Source organism: Eleutherodactylus coqui, chromosome 13 (assembly GCF_035609145.1).
Source record: "Eleutherodactylus coqui strain aEleCoq1 chromosome 13, aEleCoq1.hap1, whole genome shotgun sequence".
Classification (NCBI taxonomy): Eukaryota; Metazoa; Chordata; class Amphibia; order Anura; family Eleutherodactylidae; genus Eleutherodactylus; species Eleutherodactylus coqui.
The window spans coordinates 111828809-111850614 of record NC_089849.1 but is presented as its reverse complement, the minus strand read 5'-3'; the positions used below and the strand labels follow the sequence as shown (position 1 = coordinate 111850614).

Below are 21806 nucleotides of genomic sequence, written 5' to 3'. Positions count from 1 at the left end.
GTGACACACTACATGTCTGGGGACACATGGGTGACACACTACTTCTCTGAGAACACATAGGTGACCCACTACTTCTCTGAGAACACATGGATGACACTCTACATCTCTGGGGACACATGGGTGACACACTACATCTCTGGGGACATATGGGTGACACACTACATCTCTGGGGACATACTGTATGGGTGACACATTATTTCTCGGGGGTTACATAGGTGACACATTACATCTCTGGAGACACATGGGTGACACACTACATCTCTGGGAACACATCGGTGAAACATATCTCTGGGGTCACATGGGTGACACATTATATCTCTGGGGTCACATAGGTGACACATTACATCTCTGGGGACACGTGGGTGACACACTACATCTCTGGGGACACATGAGTGACACACTACATCTCTGGGGACACATGAGTGACACACTACATCTCTGGGACCACATGGGTGACACATTATATCTCTGGGGACACATGGGTGACACATTATATCTCTGGGGACACATGGGTGACACACTACATCTCTGGGAACACATGGGTGACACATTATATCTCTGGGGACACGTGTGTGACACACTACATCTCTGGGGACACATGGGTGACACACTACATCTCTGGGGACACATGAGTGACACACTACATCTCTGGGGACACATGGGTGACACACTACATCTCTGGGGACACATGGGTGACACACTACATCTCTGGGGACACATGGGTGACACACTACAGCTCTGGGGACACGTGGGTGACACACTACATCTTTGGGGACACATGGGTGACACACTACATGTCTGGGGACACAGGGGTGACACACTACATGGCTGGGGACACATGGGTGACACACTACATGTCTGGGGACACATGGGTGACACACTACATCTCTGGGGACACATGGGTGACACACTACATGTCTGGGGACATGTATGTGTAGCAGTAGCGTAACTATAAGGGATGCAGAGGATGCGGTTGCACTCGGGCCCAGGAGCCTTAGGGGGCCCATAAGCCTCCTCTTCTCCTAATAGGGAGCCCAGTACTATGAATAAAGCATTATACTTGGGGGCCCTGTTATAAGCTTTGCATTGGGGCCCAGGAGCTTCAAGTTACCCCTCTGGTGTGTAGTATATCTCTGGGGACACATGTGTGTAGTATTTCTCTGGGGACATGTATGGTGCACAGTATATCTCTGGAGACATGTGTGGAGTATATTTCTGGGGACACATGTGGAGTATATTTTTGGGGACATGTGTGTAGTATATCTCTATTGACCTGTGAATGTCACACTACTTGCATATCTCTTGCACACAATAGTCTGATAATGACCGACTGTCAGACTCTGCTAGTGGTTACCCATAAATCTATGGCTACACCCTTTGATGAGGAGTGAATGAAGGCTGGCCAGCCATTATAGTATATACTGTATGTAACATATTTCCTCTGACTGAGACGAGGCATTTTGGCATAACAGTATCGCCTGCTGTCCTTCAGTCAGGACGCAGTTAATTCTTTTAACAGTAGGAACCTTTTTGTTTCCCGGTAACTTACCTTCCATCCTTTTGAGGATAATTTCCCTGTGGTTTATTTATAAAAGCACTGGAACATCTAACGACGGCCACATCAGACCTTCCATGAAGGTAGAGCAGGCTTTCGTGTTGTAATTCAGCCTCCAGCAGCTAGTTAAAATTGGCAAGTAGCCCCGGCCAGACCACAATGGCTTCTAGCCCAAGCTAACATCATGCCTACCCCACTTATGTGGCTAACCTTCCAATATAATGAGCACATGCATGCAACCGGGCTACGTAGATGTGGCCGCCGCTAGCCACAGAATCCTAAGCTAAGCCTTGAAGAATGAGCGCTCTACCCAGATGACAAGGGATCAAAAATGACTCATGGGCACTTATGATCGGCACAGTGCTATTAAATTACTAGTGACATTTCCATGCAGAATGTATTACACTGTATCGTGCGTGGACTTTCAATTAGCCTTCACTTGGTACAAAATAACAATTCTTCTTATTACGCAAAACCAGTAGTGATGGGTTCCCAACAGCCTACAGCTGCAAGGACTTTACTTTTAATTAAATATTGTAAATGGCTCAAAATTGCAGAGTGATGTCGGCTCAAGTAACTTTCCCAAATCTGATAATGTTCAGCTTTCATTGCCAAGCTGTATGTAAACACTTACTGGAAAGTAATATTTATTTTTTACTATGGAGTTGGTAATGAATGCACTGGTAGACCATACAAAAAGTGACCCTGGAACCTACAGGCCAGTAAATCTTACTTCTATTGTGGGTAAAATGTTTGAAGGGTTTCTAAGAGACGCCACCCTGGAGAAGCTCAAGGAAAATAGTTGTGTAACTCCATATCAGTTGGTTTATGAGGGATCGCCCCGGTCAAACCAACCTGACCAGCTCCTACAAGGAGATAAGTTCTGGACTGAACCGGGGGAGTCACTGGATCTTGTATATCTGGACTTTTCCAAAGCGTTGGATACTGTGCCGCATAAAAGGTTGGTATATAAAATGAGAATGCTTGGTCTGGGCGAGAATGTTTGTAAGTGGGTAAGTAACTGGTCAGTGATAGAAAGCAGAAGGGGGTTATTAATGGTATATACTCTGATTGGGTTACCATTACTAGTGGGGTACCACAGGGGGCAGTATTGGAGGGGGTCACCATAACTAGTGGAAAACCACATGGGGCAGTATTGGAGGGGGTCACCATTACTAGTGGAAAATCACAGGGGGCAGTATTGAAGAGGGTCACTAGTGGAAAACCACAGGGGTCAGAACTGGAAGGGTCACTGTTACTAGTGGGGTACAACAGGGAGCAGTACAGGAAGGGTCACTGTTGTACTACAGGGGGCAGTACTGGAGGGGTCACTATTACTAGTGGGGTACCACAGGGGTCAGTACTGGAAGGGTCACTGTTACTAGTGGGGTACCATAGGGGGCAGTATTGGAGTGGTCACCGTTACTAGTGGGGTACCACAGGGGTCAGTACTGGAAGGGTCCCTGTTACTAGCGGGGTACCACAGGGGGCAGTATTGGAGTGTTCACCGTTACTAGTGGGGTACCACAGAGGGCAGTATTTGAGCGATCACCATTACTAGTGGGGTACCACAGGGGGCAGTATTGGAGCAGTCACGGTTACTAGGGAGGTACCACAGGGGTCGGTACTGGGCCTTATTCTCATTGAGCTCATCTGAATGAGCTGCTCTGAAATCTGAATGGGGCTTTCAAGGTGTAGATAATACCTAGCTCTATTGAGATCACTCCGGATCTAAACCACTAGTTGACTTAACTAGCTTTCTGTTGCAGGTTGTCACATTATCCTACCTGCTTTGACAGTTATTCTCTTTTGCTAAATGTCCAGTTTTTATAGTTTCCCTCCAACCTGTCTAGACTCAATAGTAACTGAGGTCCATTGCCTGTTAGTTATATGAAGACAAATCTATTGCTATTAGTGTACCCTACTGAAGACTCTTTAAAAAAAAGTAAACCTCATCAATAAAGTACTGTCATTATAAAGAATCCAAGCCAGTTGAAAGTAAGATCTCACTATATACCTTCTGATTCTAATTAAGCTTGTGGGCAAAGGCGTAACCATAGGGGGTGCCGAAGTAGCAGCTACACCCATTCTTCTATAACTGGCACATGGTAAGTGTTACAGAGTTTGCATTGGGTCGTAGGATCATCCTTACACCTCTGCTAGTAGATAATATACCTCTGAATATTACTGAATATCTAATTGCTCATGTTGTGTGTAGCATCTGCAAGAAGAATTCTGACGGAAGGCCCCTCTGTTGCTCCTCTCAGACCAATATTAGAAAAAAGAGCCAAGAATCCCCATTTCAGCACTCGGTTTCCCTCTGTTCTTCCTCCAGCAGCTGACACTTAATGTCGTCATCCTTGTGCCCGGTACGTTGCTGCTAAACAGCGTCAGATTATTGGCGACCAGGGGCGTACCTAAAGGCTAAGGGGCCCGGGTGCAAAAGTTCAGCTGGGCCCCCCCTCCATCTGTACCCGTACCTATACCTAAACCGTGCTAATTTACAAACATGATCTAGCCCCTTGGCGTAAGCCTTCTCATTATGACACCTTTCCTTGACTACGTAACAATCTGTTGGTAATGTCTTAGGCTGCTTTCACACGGCCGCAAAAATTGTGCGAGATTCATGCGTTGCAGGATGCACAAATCGCACATGCATATGAACCCCATTGTTTTGATACACAGGAGCGATGTTTTGGTTTTTCTCTGCATCACACGAGAATATGATGATGTGATGCTAGCTGGTTGTAACACAACAACCCCTCACGTCCATGGGCACAGCACACGTTGGCGGGTGTGATATGGGGCATAGTTTCATGACCCAATATCAGACTCACTCATGTGAAATTAGCCTAAGGCCGGCTGCACACGGCTGGATCTGCATTGTGGAATATGGAGCAGGCATCCGCCTACGGATTCTGCAGCATGTACCGCCCATAGCATGCTATGGAAAAGAGTTTTTTCCTCTGCATGAGCAGAAAGCAATTGCGGTTTTCCGCTCACGGAGGACAAATTACGGCATGCTGTATTTTAGTGCAGATTCTGCCCAGATGGCCCCCATTGGACTCAATGTAAGCCGTGCAACCCGCCGCCCTGACATTGCGGAAAAGTCGCAGGCACCCGCGTCATCTCCTAGCGACGGCGCTGGAAAGTCAGTGATTAAAAGAAAAAAACTGTACTGCGCGGGTCCGACGGCTCGCCTTGTGGACCATAAGCAGTACAGGAAAGAAATTACAGCTACGCGCGGATGCCAGCGGGGCACAGGGTTAGATTCCGCCGCGGGCTCACGCATGCAGAATCCGACCCGGTCGTGTGCAGCCGGCCTAACACTGTGTTCATGGATTTTGTAGCATTTTTGAACCACAATTAAAATTACATCCAAAAGCCACGTGCAGTATTATAAACCGCACGTGGATTCAACCAGTATGTGCGAGTTTTAACTGCATGCAGGTTTCTGGTGCATTTTTCAGTTGTGTGTAAAGTGTTCAAATATACAGTATATACCCAGGTTATACCAGCTGTACATATATAATTATATACAGGAGAGGTATAACTTATACCAGCTGTACATATATAATTATATACAGTATATACCCAGGTTATACCAGCTGCACATATATAATTATATACAGGAGATACACGGGTTACACCAGCATGGTACATATCACTATATACAGGATGTATATCCCCCTATATCCCTGTATATAGTGGTATGTCCCATGCTGGTGTAACCTGTGTATCTCCTGTATATAATTATATATATACAGCTGGTATAACTTATACCAGCTATACATATAATTACAATTCCCCCTCTACTCACCTCTGCAGCAGTCTCTGAGCAGCCTGTAATGGAAAGTTCCCCCCTCTCTGTCCTTTGATCACATAACCAGAGCCTGGTCATGTGATATTGCAGCCACAGGTCTTGTGCATCCAGCGCTCCAGAGGGCATATTCCGGATTTCAGCCGCAGTTCAGCAGCGCTGCTGAATAGAGCCACCTGATTGGCTCTTCGGCACCACGTGACTACACAGCGTGCACGCGGTTTGCCTTCAGCAGCCGTGCACTACACATTACACTTAAGCAGCCGTGCACAGACCCCCCTTTAGGGTTAGGTTTAGAGTTAGGTTAAGACTGCATTCAGACGGACGTATATCGGCTCGGTTTTTCACGCTGAGCCGATATACGTTGTCCTCGTGTGCAGGGGGGGGGGAGGATGGAAGAGCCAGGAGCAGGAACTGAGCTCCTGCCCCCTCTCTGCCTCCTCCCCGCCCCTCTGCACTATTTGCAATGGGAAGAGGCGGGCAGGGGCGGGGCTAATTCGTCGTACAAGAGGACGACGTATATCGGCTCGGCTTGAAAACCGAGCCGATATACGTTCGTCTGAATGCACCCTTATGGTTAGGTTTAGGGTTAGGTTAAGGGTTTGGTTTAGGGTTAGGTTTAGGGTTAGGTTAAGGGTTAGGGTTAGGTTTAGGGTTAGGTTTAGGGTTAGAGTTAGGTTTAGGGTTAGATTTAGGGTTAGGGTTAGGTTTAGTGTTCGGTTTAGGGTTAGGTTTAGGGTTAGCACTAACCCAGGCTGGGTTCACACAGGGCGGATTCCCGTCGGAAATCTCGCGGTTTGGCCGCAGCAAAATCCGCGAGATTTCCGCCGGGAGAACCTCCGCGGTTTAAGCCGCCCGGCCGCTTGCTTTTCCGTTGCGGTCGGTGCTCCCATAGAGGAGAGCGCGGCCGTGACATAAATAAACAAAAAAGAAAAGGTAAATAGGCATGCTGCTTCTTTTGAAACCGCGGCTGCGGCGGCCGCAGCCGCAGCCGCGGTTTCAGCCAGATTTACCACAGCGGATTAGCCCTCCCGTGTGGACGAGGTTTCTGAGAAATCTCGTACACATGGCTGGCTAATCCCGAGATTAGCGGCCGCGGGCGGTTTTGCCGCGGGTGGATCTGCTGCGGCAAAACCGCGCCAAATCCGCCCTGTGTGAACCCAGCCTAAAGGGGGGTCTGTGCATAGCTGCTTAAGTGTAGTGTGTAGTGCATGGCTGCTTAAGGCAATCCGTGTGCACGCAGTGTAGTCACGTGGTGCCGAAGAGCCAATCAGGTGGCTCTAATCAGCAGCTCTACTGAACCTATTCAGAATATGTATATATGCCTCCGGAGGTGAGTAGAGCCGCACTAGCCCCTCCCCCTGGTAATCGCTGGTTGGCAGAGACTGATAGACTGCAGCTGTGACCATTCACAGCTGCAGCCTATCAGTGGGAGGGCTGCGCGCCGTGGGAGTCGGCAACCTGTAATTGGCTGCCGACTCCAGTTGTAACAGCCTTCCCCTCTGCTCTTGCCGACCTGCGATGCTGCCTCCTGTCTCTCTCCTCTCCCTCCTCCCCTCTCCTTTCTCAGCTATCATGGGGCCGACAGCGTCAGTCCCCTAGGCCTCCTCAGCTCAAGGGCCGGGTCGCCGTTGCGACCCCTGCTTTCCCTTACCGTACGCCAGTGTTGGCGATACTACTATAGACAAAAAACCATACCCACCCTGGTTAGTTAACTTAACCATAATCCGTTCAATCTTCACTTCCCATTTTCGTATGATCCAGTTCACATTTCTTTTTTGGATTTGATGCTGTCAGACAATGCTATGCAGTCTTTGGTCAAGACATCCCCTTACCTCAAGCCCACTGCAGGCAACACTATATTATATGCTTCATCGTATCATCCTATTCATGTGTTTAAAAGTGTCCCAGTGGGAGAATTGCTGAGTGCCATAAAACCCTCTTCTTCATATAGGGAGCCCAGTACTATGAATAAAGTATTATATTTGGGGGCCCTGTTACAGGTTTTGCAGAAGCTTCAAGTGATGCCTCTGGCAGTTACCCAAAATGGATGTTATCTAGGACTCAAACACTTTGAGTTAAACCACACCCATGTAGTAATGGGAGGCACATGATGATTTTTTTCTACCCCATATAGTGTAGAATATCCGTCTATCTGTCAGATTCTGAAAAATAGAATGTCAACAGCACTCATAAAGCAGTTCCAAACTATGGAGAGGTGTATACCTGCACGCTATTCAAGGAAAAGATCCAATTTCCAAACAGTACTGAAAGGCAAAAAAGAAGGCAGCAGTATATGGTGCAAATGGTAAAAATGCATCCAGCAGGATTAGCCTTTATTCCATCGTTACATCAGGATATGCAGTGTTTCGACCCCAAATATCAGCTTGACAAAGACTCCATATTGGGGGTCGAAACATCGCATATCCTGATGTAACGATGGAATAAAGGCTCATCCTGCTGGATGCATTTTTACCATTTGCACCATACACTGCTGCCCTCTTTTTTGCCTTTCTGTCTGTTGGATTATGCAGAAATATCTTTCTTTATTAAGTGCTGAAGGGGATTTTATCAGGATTCTTGATTCAAGTTGTAAATTTGTAGGTAAGAAAGCACCTTAGGACATTTATTATCCCCCAGTATGATGATTGACCATCGAATTGAGCCGTCCTCTTGGTTTGGCTATTCAGTCTGTGTGAAATGTGGCCATTACAGATGGATTTGTTACTCCATTGTTCACACTACAAAAAACTTTGTGTCACAAAAAGGACTTTCACCATCGCTCATTATAAACTGTAATACAACTTCTGTGGTTTATCTTATTACATGTCTATCCTGCCAAGTGCAGTATGTTGGGGTTCTGTCTGCAGTTTAAAAACTAGAATAAGAAGACCTATATCTGATATTGAACATGCTGGAAGAAAAAAGCTATCGTCTGTTTCATCCCTTGTTTTTTGGTATAATGAAAAAGTTTGGTCCGATGTCGTCAGTAGAGCAAAATGTGATTGTTCTCAGTAAGAGAAACCAAGTATTCCTGTAGATATGAGACTTTTTAATGGCTAACAAGCATGCATGATGTTACAGCGAGCTTTCAAACCTCTCAGGGTTCTTCCTCAGGGCTCAGTCACACGGGCGCCAATCCGCCCGTGTTTCTGCAGGATAAGACGGCTGCACCGCGTGCTGATGACTCTCTGCATGACCGGCTCCATAACCGGCCATGTGTTCTGTCTTCCGGCCGATGCGGGGAGTCGTCCGCACCTGCAGTGCAGCGGTCTTATCCTGCAGAAACACAGGCAGATCGATGCCCGTGTGACTGAGCTCTCAGGCATAATGAAATAGATCCAAAGAGGCATACATAGTTATGACAAGGCACAGACATGGATGTGGTTAATTTTCATTTAAAAGAATACCACATCAGGATGGGTAGAGAAATAAAGAAATACTTAAATAATCCACTGATAAAGATGTGAAGGTTCAGGGACCATAAAACCTTCACATCTTTATCAGTGGACTATTTAAAGGGGTTGTTCCGCGAAAGCAAGTGGGTCTATACACTTCTGTATGGCCATATTAATGCACTTTGTAATGTACATTGTGCATTAATTATGAGCCATACAGAAGTTATCAGAAGTTATTCACTTACCTGTTCTGTTGCTGGCGTCCTCGTCTCCATGGTGCCGTCTAATTTTCAGCGTCTAATCGCCGGATTAGACGCACTTGCGCAGTCCGGTCTTCTTCTCTTCTGAATGGGGCCGCTCGTGCCGGAGAGCGGCTCCGTGTAGCTCCGCCCCGTCACGTGCCGATTCCAGCCAATCAGGAGGCTGGAATCGGCAATGGACCGCACAGAAGCCCTGCGGTCCACCGAGGGAGAAGATCCCGGCGGCCATCTTCACCAGGTAAGTAAGAAGTCACCGGAGCGCGGGGATTCAGGTAAGCACTGTCCGGTTTTCTTTTTTAACCAGTGCATCGGGTTTGTCTCGCGCCGAACGGGGGGGCTGTTGAAAAAAAAAAAAAACCGTTTTGGCGCGGGACAACCCCTTTAAGTACTTATTTATTTCTCTACCCATCCTGATGTGGTATTTTTTGGATCTATTTCATTAAGCCTGAGGAATAACCCTGAGTAGGTTCCAAAGCTCTCTATAACAGCATGTATTTTGTTAGCCATTAAAAGGTCTCATATCTACAAGATTGCTAAGTTTCTCCTGCTGAGAACAATCACATTTCTTTTTGGTTGATAAAGGAGATTTTTCCATCCTATGAGTATTGAAAGAGTTAACCACCCATTACGGGGTGGAGATCATCGTTGCAAATTTCTTGATAAAGAGGCATTTTGGATGCATCTTTTGCAAACCTATGAACCACCTGGTATGAGCCGCCAACTGGACTTTTTATTGCATTATTAGTTATTTTTTATTTTTATTTTGCTTCCTTGTTATTGTATTTTGCCTCCGGGGTCATGTGTCTTTGTTTCAAGCATCTCATTGGCTGTCTAATGTGATTTAAAGGGGTTGTCCCGCGGCAGCAAGTGGGTCTATACACTTCTGTATGGCCATATTAATGCACTTTGTAATGTACATTGTGCATTAATTATGAGCCATACAGAAGTTATAAAAAGTTTTATACTTACCTGCTCCGTTGCTGGCGTCCTCGTTCCCATGGAGCCGACTAATTTTCGCCCTCCGATGGCCAAATTAGCCGCGCTTGCGCAGTCCGGGTCTTCTTCTTTTCTGAATGGGGCTCCGTGTAGCTCCGTGTAGCTCCGCCCCGTCACGTGCCGATTCCAGCCAATCAGGAGGCTGGAATCGGCAATGGACCGCACAGAAGCCCTGCGGTCCATGGAGACAGAGGATCCCGGCGGCCATCTTCAGCAGGTGAGTATGAAGACGCCGGACCGCCGGGATTCAGGTAAGCGCTGTGCGGGTTGTTTTTTTAACCCCTGCATCAGGGTTGTCTCGCGCCGAACGGGGGGGGGGGGGGGGGTTAAAAAAAAAAAAAACCCGTTTCGGCGCGGGACAACCCCTTTAAGTGTTACTACCATATGCCTTTATGTCTATGGTTAAGGGCAACACGCTTGCCTGAAACATGTAAGACGGCACATGTCCTCTGTTCCTTCATGTCTGTCCGGATTGTTTCATAAAGACTGAAAGCTTTTTTTTTTTTTTTTTTTTTTTTTTTTTAAACATTGGTTTTTTATTTTCATTTTTCATTTGAACATGAATAAATGGTACATAGGAAACAACGTGTCTTGCATTGTGTACATACAAAGAGTGAACAGTAGAGGAACGCAGTTTGATAGCTCTAGAGTGTAGATAGTATCACTTCTCAGGAGTTCCGTTTATAGTAGTGTTATGAGTCCCTAAAAGGGACCGGCTGTAGGTAAGTCGTTTCCTTGGACACTGTCTTCGAAAGCATTCATGCAAACACTTGATATCCTCCTCGTGACAACAGTTAGCGTCAAACCAAGTAACATAAAACCTGAACATTGGCATCATTAAGTGAATTATACTACAAGAAGGTTTATAATGGTTCCCTCCATCCGCTCCACATCTCTTCGTGCCTTACCAAAGAGTCTTCTCTGAATGCCAACCATCTTTCATACACCCTCTGCTCCGCCATTCGATTTTTAAATTCGTGAATGTTTGGTGGGTCCGGGCCACGCCAGTGTTGTGCGATAAGAGTCTTGGCGGTCATGAAGGCGTGTCCTACCAGAAACCTGGCTGGAATGGGGATATCTTCCAAGCCCACTAGAAGTAAAATATGTTTGGCCGCTCTCGGGACACGAATCCTCAAGACTTTGTCAAGTAGGTTCAATATGTCTTGCCAAAAAATGGATAATTTAGGGCATGAGCAGAAGATGTGTGAGAGAGTCCCCACCTGATCGCATCCCCTCCAACACAGGCCGTCGCCCCTCTTGAGTCTATTGCGTAGAAGCGCCGGGGAGTAATACCACCTCATTACAATTTTTATTTGGACTTCCATTATGCCTAACCCCTTGGTAGATTTTCCAACCAGTTTAAGGGCATTTTTCCAGAGATCCAATGGGATATCCGATTTTAACTCTTGTTCCCAGTTCAACATATGGGATTTCTTTGAGATATCGTTATTGCCTGTCAATATGTCGTAGAAGGGCCTGATTTCTGATTTTTTAAGGTTAGGCGATGAATTAAGTCTGTTAATAATGTCATATGGGATCTTTACAGTGTGTATTAATGATCTATTAATGAAATGGGTGACTCTAGAATACTTGAATAAGTCTTGGCTATCCAGACCATATGTAGTTTTAAGTGCTGTAAAGGGCTTCACACCATTTTTTGACATCAGGTCGGATACCATACATATCCCCTTCTCCTTCCAGTCTTTCAGGTCTAACTCTGGAACAAACGCTCCCAAAGTCTCAAGAGGAATGTTGGGCGCCTTCAAGGTGCTGGTTGTAGCCATTTTTTTTGTCAGTTCACTCCATACTGTAAGAGATGTGAGTGTGGTAGGGGAAAGCACTTGAGTATTTATTTTTAGTTTTGCATTATTTGGGGGTGCCGCTGACATAGCCTCCAGAGATGCTGCGAGAAGCAACGAGTTGCTCGATGTGGTTTTGGCGAAGCTGCTTTCCATTCCTACCCACCCTGTCCTATCCTCTCCCGCAATTAGGTATCTGGTCTGATTTAAGAGTGACGCTCTGTAGTATTTGCTCAGGTTCGGGATATCTGCACCCCCTTTATCCCGGCGCATGGATAAGATAGAGAGTGCCAGACGAGGTTTCTTACCGCCCCAAACGAAGCTCGACATCTGTCCTTGTAGCTTAGTTAGAATATTCTGGGATAGGGTAATCGGCAGAACTCTAAAAAAGTAGAGAATTTTAGGGAGGAGCTTCATTTTGTAAGACATAATTCTGCCATACCATGAGAGATTGAGTTTTGCCATGTAATCTAACTCTTTCTGCAATTGGGTTATCAAGGGGAGGTAGTTTATTTTTTCCAGATCGGCCGCGTTGGGGGTTAGGTGGATGCCTAGGTACGGGAGCCCCCCCTCCTTCCATACGTAGGGAAATTCTTTTATAATTGCCTTTTTTAGCTCCCTGGAAGTGTTAACTCCCAATATTATAGATTTATCTATGTTGAGTTTATATTGCGAGATATCGCTGAAGGTTTGAAGAACACGTTGGGCTGCCCTTAGGGAGCTGAGAGGACGTGTCAGAGTGAGAATGACATCGTCCGCAAACAAGCCAATCTTGTGTTGACGATGGTTCAGTGGGATACCTCTTATCTCAGGAGATAGCCTAATCGCTTCGGCCAAGGGCTCTATTGAAAGAACATATAGGATCGGAGAAAGGGGGCAGCCCTGCCTCGTGCCGTTAGATATTTTAAAAGTCTCAGAGAGCATGCCGTCCACCAGAACCCTTGCTGACGGGTTAGAGTACAGGGCCCGGATAGCACGCCGCAACCCTTCCCCAAAGCCAAACCTGGCCAATGTTTCAAAGGCATAGTCCCAGTGGACCCGGTCAAAAGCCTTTTCGGCGTCGAGGGCCAACATGACCGCTGGGGAGTGCGAGAGTCTCAAGGAATGTAGAAGGTTGAGGGCTTTGCGGGTGCCATCCGGGGCCTGCCTCCCCTTCACAAAACCGACTTGGTCGGAGTGTACAATCTCGGGGAGAATCCCGAGCAGTCTTGTTGCAAGAATCTTGGAGTAAATTTTTATGTCCGAATTCAACAAAGAAATCGGACGGAAATTAGAAGGGTCATCCGGGGGCCTGCCCGCCTTAGGTAAGACTACAATAGTAGCCTGGAGGGCTTCTTCTGGAAAGGTTCCACTACTCATGGCATTGTTAAAATATTTAGTTAGGTACGGGGACAGCACCTCAGAAAATAATTTGTAATATTCTGACGAATATCCGTCAGGCCCGGGAGCCTTTTGATTTTTCATAATTGCAATTGTTTCGGTCACTTCTGAAACCGACATTTCTCTATCTAACTCTGACGCTTGAGCACCGGTGATATTCGGGAGGTTTAGCTTATTTAGAAAATTGTCTATCATTAATTTGCTAGGTTGGGTAGAGGCTGGGTCCTCTTTTAGGTTGTATAGTTCGCTATAGTACAAGCGAAACTTGTCCGCTATCGACTTTGGATGGGTGATCTTAGACTCCTTATGTTTTGAGTTCCATACGAAAGGGATGGAGGATCTAATCGTCTTCTTTTTAAGTAGGTTGGCCATCCATTTAGATGGTTTGTTCAATGACGAGTAAATATTAGCCCTACGGGATGCTACCTCTCTGTCAAAGTCATTTTGAAGAATTTTGCGTAATTCAAGTCTAACTTTGAACAGTTCTTTATGGGATTGTGAGACGGGATTGTCCCGTACCTCTCTTTCTAGTCGCTGTATTTCTGACACCAAGGTTTCTGTTCTTTCTACTTTCTTTTTTTTGTATCTGGCGCCCAGTTTAATAAGTACCCCCCTCATGAATGCCTTATGGGCGTTCCACAAAGAGCGAGGGTCTACGCCAGGGGTGTCGTTTAAAGTAAAAAACTCCTCCATATTTTTTAGAATTTCAGTTTTATAATCCGGCAGCTTCATTAAGTATACATTATTTCTCCACGTTCTTCTCGGTTGTCTAATCCCGCCCAGGGCAATTGAGGTCACTATTGGGGCGTGGTCCGACCACGTAGCTGTGCCTATCTCTGCTTTTGTTACTGCCGTAATGAGGTGTTTGTCAACCAAACATAGGTCGATACGGGAGAACGATCGATGGCGGGGGGAAAAGTACGTGTATTCCCTGGTCGCAGCATTAAGACAACGGAAGGTATCATAGAGCGCGTGCTTACGCAGCCAGTGGTTTAGATCCCCACCCACTCTCCCGGAGGGGTGAGTGGAGTCAATAGAACTTTCGGGGGTTGAGTTAAAATCGCCGCAAAATATTAATGCGCCTTCCGCCTCTTTTCGTATTACTCTCATAAGCTTGTTTAAAAAACTTATTTGTTTTTTGTTAGGGGCATAGACGTTAATTAGGGTGATTGGATTGTCTCTCAATTTCCCCACCAAGACTATATATCGGCCACCTGGGTCACATATTTGTTTCGTGAGAGTGAATGGGGTAGATTCTCCAAACGCCACCATCACACCCGCTCGTTTCTTTGGAGCGCATGCAAACGTGGCGTGCGGGAATTTCTTGTGTGTCATGCGGTGTGTGTCTGAATCTATCAGGTGTGTTTCCTGTATACATACGATATTGATGTTATTTCGACTGGCCTCTTTCCACACGTAGTTTCTTTTCTGTGGGAGATTCAACCCGTTGGCATTCAACGATAAAATTTTCAAAGCCATAATACTGGACTAGGCACGTAGGAGCTAAGAGACAGGAACCAAACAGTGGAGGTGATGCCTAACAAAACATAACTGAGTAAAAAAGAATAGTTTGTTACACAGAAAGCCACACAATTGTAAGATATGGAACTGCATAGTAAAGGCTTGCTGTAGGCGTAAAAAAAACAATAAAAAAGAATGAGAGAAAAGTGGCAAGCTATCGCTTGCTGATACATTTGGGGGGTAGAAAACAGTTCACTTGAGTGATCAGCAGAGTTCTCTAGTCTGCCATATCCTATGGCAGCGGAAGTAAGTGCGGATGGAATGTAGACAAAACTCCTCTCTTCCGGAGTCTGACGGGGTAGGCAGTTATGACCTTCTTTCTCTAGGTTTTCCTATGGGGTCCTTCGTGCAGGCAGGCGGGGGGTCCCCCATATCCAATCCCCACGAAGACAGCGTTACTCTAGCAGAGGCCACATCGTGAAACACATGCATTTTGTTTTCTCTGTTAATAATAATTTTCGTGGGGAATCCCCACCTGTAGGGAATGTTCGCCTCTCTCAAGGCTAAGGTTATGGGGGCGAAATTTCGCCTGGCCTCCATGGTTGCTTGAGAAAGGTCGATGAATAGGCGAATGTCGGCATACGGGCTTGGTAAAGTTTGCATTTTTCTCGCAGCTTGCATAAGAGCCTCCTTCGTGCTGAAATGGTGAATTCTCACTATAATGTCTCTGGGACTATTGTCTTTCAGGAATCTCGGTAGCGGCAACCTATGGGCTCTATCAATCTTAAGGTCGCGTTCAGGAAGGTTCGGAAGCACTTTTTGAAACAGTCGCATAACATATTCAGGAATTTTGTCGTTGGTGATTTTTTCGGAGACGCCGCGAATCTTGACGTTGTTACGTCTATTTCTATCTTCCAAATCGTTTAATTTGTTTTGGAGCTTAATAACAGTCCCTTCGAGCTCATAATGTGCGTCAATAAGCTCGTTGTGCGACTTCACAAGCTCCTCTGTTTTACTTTCTGTGTTCTTTAATCTGGTGTTGACTTCAAAGATTGATTTGTCTACGTGGTGAGACAGGCTTTTTAGGTCTACTTGTAAGGTGTTTCTCAAAGCAAGTATCGCCTCTTTAATATATGATTCTGAGGCCGGTTTATCTGAGGCCGGTAATTTAACAATTTCTCCGTCTTGTGCAAATTGGAAAGGGGCTGCATCAGAGTACTCTCCCCCTGTATCATCAGACAAACTTTGCCCTTGTTTGGCTGGGTTATTTGAAGCAGGATAGGTGGTTTGTGACATACTTGGCGCCATTTCGTGAGGGGGGCTGCGGTTTATAAGCAGGTTATGGCGTGGTATATTTCCCTCTGCTAGACTGCTTTCAGGGAGGGGAGCGTGTGTGTCCACAGAGTCGGGGTTCTCTCCCTCTGTGTCATTTAATAATCTTTGTTTTTGCTTGGCCGGGCTGCCAGAAGCGGAGTGTGCACTCCCTGCAGCAGCCGGCGCCATTTTGTTCTTGGAGCTGCGGCTCGTAGGTGCCCCGGACTTAATCCTGTTCCCTCCTGTGGGAGCCTTCTCCTCCCGTCCTGCTCCCCTTGGCCCCCTCTGCCCACTATCCACATCCTCCCTGCTTGTGGGTGTCGGGATAAGAGACTTGCGGGGTTCTCTTACCGGGGTTCCCGCCGCCGCGCCCGTCACCTCTTCAGCCGCCATTTCCGGAAGCGAGCCGCGCGGGACAAAGAATTCCTCCAAACGGGTCGGAATCGCCTTAGCAGTCCGTCTTCTTGCTACCGCCATGCTCCAGAGGGCTTTAGCCAGCAGTAAGGTGGGTTTTCTCCTTCCGCTGTGTGCTGTGAAGTCGCTGAGATTAGCTGCCGAGCGGAGCCTACGGGAACACTGCCGTCTCGGATTCACTCCAGGCCACGCCCCCGACTGAAAGCTTTTTTACCCAATGTTGGACTTTCCCAATTTTTCTGTGCGAAAGAAAAAATCATTATAGAGTCTGAGACTCACAATGAATTATTACAATGTGGTCACCTGCTTTATCCGGGTGTTCCCCTTTAATTTGGCAGGGGTGATAACATGGTCTGATTGTCTTCTTGTGTTTGTTAAATATACAGTAGAAAAAAAATCCATGAGGGGCTTTGGCTCGGGCATCGTCCTTCCTCGTGCATCATCAGCTCTAGGAAGTCTTCCCCAGGATTCAGTGGGAAAGGAATAGATTGTTATGAAAACATCACAACATAACAGGAACTCTCAGGCGCAGGCAAGCAGATGCAGAACATCTAAAAGATGTGAAAGGATCAGATAAGAAGTATCATTTCCTATCAGGAGAAAAATATCTTCTCTGTTATTGTATCATTGGATTCAATAATTATGTGTCCAAGAGGTAAAGACATACCGATAGGGTAGACTGAGAGCAGAGGTGGTCAACCTGTAGTTGGGAAACTACAACTCCCAACATACCCTGATCCAAAGTTGGTTCTCCCAGTCTCTGTTGCCAGTAGAAGTCACATGACCACTGTCTGCCAATCAGAGGTCACAGCACCACCGTTCCCCTGGCATCATGAAGCGCAGATGCCAGGAGAACGGATAGTGACACAGCAGACTCTGATGGGCAAGCAGCAATCATCTCACCCCTAAAAAAGGAAAATTGGCTTCTACCTTTTTGGAGTTTTTTGCCTTCTTCTGGATCAACATTAAGGGGTAACAGGCTAAACTGGGTAGACACAAGTCTTTTGTTCAGCCTAAGATACCCTGTTACTTCTGTTGTCAACAAAGACCATGAGAATCACAGGTGGATATGAGCATGGAGAAACAACTACCAAACACCACGGGTGTTGAATATTTTGGGGAAACCAGTAGAATCAGACTTTTTGAGAATCTTACAAATCAGTTCTGGTTTTCATAGTTTACGTTTTTTTTTTTTTTATTAATGTCATGGCCAACTTTACATTACAAAAACAGGGCAAAACTCTTCAGCTACATTTATAATTAGGATTTATTTTAATGAGATTAGATAAAAGTTGTGTTTGGCATTGCTTTTACTGATGCTGAGCGCGGTACCAGCACAGTATGCGACACGAGTGCTGCTACTCCATGAAAAGTTTTAGGTCTATTTTTGTAATCCCAGAACTCTTTAAAAGTTAACAACTTCCCAGAAAAGTCACATATTTTTAGGCATTTTGCTACATATCTGATCGATGGGTAATCACTTAGGCTGGATCCACATGGGGGATAATTGGCTGCAGAATGTTCGCAACGGATATTCCAGATCAGCAGCTAAAGGTCTGCGTGGTGTGGATTTTGTCGCAGGTTTTATTGTGTATTTTTGTGCAGAATTCACCCCCTTATTGGGAAGAGGTGAATTACGCCACGGAAACGGCGATACAATCGACATGCGGCTGAACTGAATTCCATACCGCATGTCCATTTCTGCATGGGTTTTATGCTAATTTTCTCCGCAGCTTGTGAACGAGATTTTCAAAACCTCATCCACTTTGGTGCTACTGTAAATGCCGTGTGGAGGGTCTGCATGGAAATTCCACGGTAAATCCGCCCGTGTGAACCCAGCCTTCATTATAGCCGTGGGAGCTAAAAGTTGTGAGTAAAGTAACGGGGAATTCCCTGTAATGACCGAACGTGCAGAATCAGTTAAGAGAAGGCTGCAGTACTTGGAGTACGTGGGAGAGCGCAGTTTAAGAGCCGACTGGTAATCTGAAATGTTCTCTTCTTACAATTGTGCTGAGTTCTCAGAATTCACTCACTGAACTATTAACTCAAGAGCGACAATTTGTTAAAGCAAATCCTGACAATGCAGGTGCTAAAAGAGTAGGGAATTTGCTAATGGATTGGGCTAGTCCCAGTTCTTTATCGCGGGAGATATGTAGTCTGGATATATGTTTCTTAGTTACATAGTTAAAGATTGAACATTTTATACAATGTATCTGTTGGCTTCCAGCAAGTCTCAAATGTATCTAATTTCAGCGCTTGACAAAAAGCTGCAGTATGTGGCATCCCCCTAAAGAAAACATAATATAGACCAATAAAATGAGGCAAACAACAAAATAATACTGCAATACAATGCCCAAATAATAACACTGCATAATGGCCATACATTACTGTATATCGTATACCATAATACCACAAAGTATATAGTGCCTAAATAACAAACCTATGCAGTGTCCAAATAATACTACCATACAATGCCAAATCAATAGTGCCATGCAGCGACTAATGACAAAAGTTGCATCAAAGTTTGTCATCTAGACTCAAATGTATCTATTAGCAGGACTATGTTGCAAAATGTGGAGGCCCTTAGGAGAAATACTATATGTTCATTATACACTTCAGGAAAGGAAAAATATAATATAAACCAAGGAAACCTGTCAAACAGAATAATATAACCGCTTTAGGCTATGTTCAAAAGGGACGGACACACTGCTGAATGTCCGCTGCAGCAATTTCTGGCGGATTTTAACCCTTTCCAATCCACTGTCTGACCTGTGAAGACATTATGATTTAAGGCTGTACAGCTCCGATGTTGGAAGACGTCCGTCGGGGTTCTCTTACTGTATATTGCCAGCCTCACTGCTGTCGAAGCCTATCCAACGTGTCACCTGATGCAGTACTGGCTTTAGCCAGCATATGGCGGCGTTGTATAACAGCAGAAAAAGAGTAAGCCCTCTAGGAAAACCAGGATACAAATTGGATTGGAAAGGGTTAATGTTGTGGAAATGCAGCTTTATTTCCGCAGCGGAATTTAACATAGAGGAACATAGATGAAAATTTGCATAAACAAACGAAAACCAAAAGCGTGCTAAAATCTGCAAAAAAACCCCGCACCATTAGCTGAGAAAAACACCTACAACAAACAGCAATTTTATATCAGACAGATTTCAGGACGGTTTATCAACTGCTCTGCGGACTTTCCACAGCAGTCAGGTTGTTTCTCCGTCTCCCCCACCCTGATTTAAAGGGCTATTTTACCTAATGAAGTCCAGATGTGTTTGGTTTTTTATGGAATTGCGCATTTGTGCACCTTTGGTAGACTTCTATGGGGGCCTTTGCTTCGCAATATGCAAAAAGATAGAGCAGGTCCTACTTTTTGCGCTCTTACAAAATACGGGCGCAAAACACATGAAAGAGAAGGAACCCATTTATATCAATGGGTCATATTCTCTGCACATTGCAAGTGTATATTTTATGCAAGCAGAAACGCGCGCAAATACGGTCATCTGAAGAAGCCCTAAAGATCTTAGAAATTGAAAAGCAATGCTCACCACCACGCAGTAATCATTGTAATTCACCCAGCGTAGTTGACCCGGTGCATGGAGAAAAACCACCAGCTGAGGGCAAAAGTAGAAGCAATAGAACATTTCCAGCACGTAGAGTAAAATCCTTATTTTCTTTATTAAGCTTTCATCAAAATACATATAGGGACCCACATGGGTGTAGTGTCTGCATGCCAACACGATTGGAGCGAAATGTTCTTGTTCGGGGTTACCATAGTAATAATACAGAAGAAAAGGAGTTTACTCTATGTACTAGAATTGCTCCGTTGTTTATACCTAAAGATTAGTGATGAGCGAGCATACTTGCTAAGGGCAATTACTCGAGCGAGCATTGCCTTTAGCGAGTACCTGCCCGCTCGAGAGAAAAGGTTCTGCTGCCGGCGGTGGGCAAGGAGCGGCAGAGGAGAGCGGGGAGGAACGGAGGGGAGATCTCTCTCTCCCTCTCTTCCCCCCGCTCTCTCCTGCTCACTGCCGTAACTCACCGCTCCCCTGCGCCGGCACCCGAACCTTCTCTGCCGAGCGGGGAGATACTTGCTAAGGACAATGCTCGCTCGAGCAATTGTCCTTAGCGAGTATGCTCGCTCATCTCTACTAAGGATCATAGACATTCCCAACCAGGAATATATAATGGATACTATAAATTAAATTGCTAGACCGTCTCTATGCTTTTGCTAAAGCTTAAAGTGGTACAATCCATAGTGCATATACTGTGCAAGCATCCACTTCCCGACGCTATGTTGTGTCTCTGACTCGTTAGAGGCTGAATGGGATGTAACAGGCATAAGAAAAGCCAGAACATAAAATATATTCTCCCATAGCCTACAGTAACACGATGCATAGGGATGTCTGTATACAAGAAATATTTATAGGACCTCTTCCATACAACTCTATCTGGCAGCAGATGCAACCGATCTCATTCACACCCTGCACCGGGAAGAGGCGTAGGTCGGCTTGGGAGTTAAAGGCTATAGTCCTTCCAATTAAAACACATTAATATAGTTTATAAATGAAGGAAATATAACCCTAATGTCAACTTAGAAACCTCCAAGAATGAATTATTTCCATTTATCGACTTCCCAAAATTCCCTTTGACCCTATCAGAGCCAGCAGCTGTGATTTGTGACCTATCACGGATTGCAGTATGTTTTGTTATTACAGGCTTGAGAGAAATATCGCTTAAATGGAGTAAAAATGACAGAGAACAAAAATTACAGATTTAGTTCTGATCTCATAAAGGAGAACTCTGGATTTCCTGATCTTCACAAATATTGTAAACAGAAAATGTGAAAACCACAATGTTCAATTTTGGCACAAAAATGACTGAAGGTTGATGCAAATGGTTTAATGTGGGAGTAAGTGAGCTGCAAGAAGGACCAGATTTAAAGGTGTTTTCTGGGAAATTAAAAAAATTGTACAGGGTTAAAATAAAGAGAAATTGAATCCTCCCCTATCTCGGTGGCCGCAGGTAACTCAGAAGACACGGCAGGCGGTTATGTGCCATTCATTGTGCACATGACCGCTCAGCCACATTCACAGGCTTCAGTGGCCATGGAAGAATGGCCATTGTCATACTATATAATACACACCTCCCACTGCGCCATCTCAGGAGGTGCCCGGATTATCTCGGACCGGCGTGCTAGGTTTATGAAGATCCTAACTTGACTTGGGACAACTTTCATTGGCCATTTAATTAATGATATGCTTGATGGTTTAGATGTTTATATATGTGCTGTTTTTACTCTGGATCGGTTTGATGGCTTTGTCCTTTGACCTTGCTGGCGCATTATTGATTGATGAATCACACAACTGTTTGGTCTGTATTTTGGGTACAATTTTGTTAATTCTAATA

At 45.5% G+C, this 21806-nt stretch overlaps 1 long non-coding RNA gene across 1 annotated transcript in view; it reads left to right on the top strand.

Annotated features, from left to right (window-relative positions):
- The first annotated feature begins 2396 nt into the window (after positions 1–2396).
- LOC136588517 (uncharacterized) overlaps positions 2397–21806 on the top strand; it is a 278877-nt gene continuing 259467 nt past the window's right edge. The window contains exon 1 of the long non-coding RNA XR_010787585.1: positions 2397–2516. This is a non-coding gene — a long non-coding RNA (uncharacterized lncRNA). The remainder of the gene's footprint in view (positions 2517–21806) is intronic.